Here is a 1,758-nt window from a genome sequence, read left to right as displayed (position 1 = left end):
TCCAGAGACAACCTTCCCCAACAGTGTCCAGAGACAACCCCCCCCAACAGTGTCCAGAGACAGCCTTCCCCCCAACAGTGTCCAGAGACAACCTTCCCCCCAACAGTGTCCAGAGACAACCCTCCCCCAACAGTGTCCAGAGACAGCCTTCCCCCCAACAGTGTCCAGAGACAGCCTTCCCCCCAACAGTGTCCAGAGACAACCTTCCCCCCAACAGTGTCCAGAGACAACCCTCCCCCATATATCACAGTGTCCAGAGACAACACTCCCCCAACAGTGTCCAGAGACAACCTTTCCCCCCAACAGTGTCCAGAGACAACCTTTCCCCCCAACAGTGTCCAGAGACAACCTTCCCCCCAACAGTGTCCAGAGACAACCTTCCCCCCAACAGTGTCCAGAGACAACCCCTCCCCCAACAGTGTCCAGAGACAACGTTCCCCAACAGTGTCCAGAGGCAACCCTCCCCCCATATATCACAGTGTCCAGAGACAACCTTCCCCCCAACAGTGTCCAGAGACAACCCCTCCCCCCAACAGTGTCCAGAGACAACCTTCCCTCAACAGTGTCCAGAGACAACCCCTCCCCCCAACAGTGTCCAGAGACAACCCTCCCCCCAACAGTGTCCAGAGTCAACCATCCCCCCAACAGTGTCCAGAGACAACCTTCCCCCCAACAGTGTCCAGAGACAACCCTCCCCCCAACAGTGTCCAGAGACAACCCCTCCCCCCAACAATGTCCAGAGACAACCTTCCCCAACAGTGTCCAGAGACAACCCTCCTCCCCAACAGTGTCCAGAGACAACCTTCCCCAACAGTGTCCAGAGACAACCCTCCCCCAACAGTGTCCAGAGACAACCCTCCCCCAACAGTGTCCAGAGACAACCTTCCCCCAACAGTGTCCAGAGACAACCCCTCCCCCCAACAGTGTCCAGAGACAACCCTCCCCCCATATATCACAGTGTCCAGAGACAACCTTCCCCCCAACAGTGTCCAGAGACAACCCTCCCCCCATATATCACAGTGTCCAGAGACAACCTTCCCCCCAACAGTGTCCAGAGACAACCTTCCCCAACAGTGTCCAGAGGCAACCTTCCCCCCAACAGTGTCCAGAGAAAACCCTCCCCCCAACAGTGTCCAGAGACAACCTTCCCCCCAACAGTGTCCAGAGACAACCTTCCCCCCAACAGTGTCCAGAGACAACCTTCCCCCCAACAGTGTCCAGAGACAACCTTCCCCAACAGTGTCCAGAGAAAACCCTCCCCCCCAACAGTGTCCAGAGACAACCTTCCCCCCAACAGTGTCCAGAGACAACCTTCCCCCCAACAGTGTCCAGAGACAACCTTCCCCAACAGTGTCCAGAGACAACCTTCCCCAACAGTGTCCAGAGACAACCTTCCCCAACAGTGTCCAGAGACAACCTTCCCCCCAACAGTGTCCAGAGACAACCTTCCCCCCAACAGTGTCCAGAGACAACCTTCCCCCCAACAGTGTCCAGAGACAACCCTCCCCCCATATATCATAATGGCTGCTCCATTCATCGTTATAATCTAAGTCTCCTCTCCAAACATTGTATCATTGAAGGTCCGGGCCTGTATCTGACATTCCACAAGTTATATTCTCTATTTTCTGCTACAACCCCAAACATTATATGTATATATTTTAGCAGAGACCCCGGAGAATGAAATGGTGATCGTTGTGATATTTTATATCATGTGGTATTTTCGCAGCGCTCTCTCAAATACAATTTTTCTGCAGAAAA

This window comes from Aquarana catesbeiana, linkage group LG06 (assembly GCF_042186555.1).
Source record: "Aquarana catesbeiana isolate 2022-GZ linkage group LG06, ASM4218655v1, whole genome shotgun sequence".
NCBI classification, from domain to species: domain Eukaryota; kingdom Metazoa; phylum Chordata; class Amphibia; order Anura; family Ranidae; genus Aquarana; species Aquarana catesbeiana.
The sequence above is the reverse complement of the archived record's forward strand: the minus strand, read 5'-3'. Positions refer to the sequence as shown.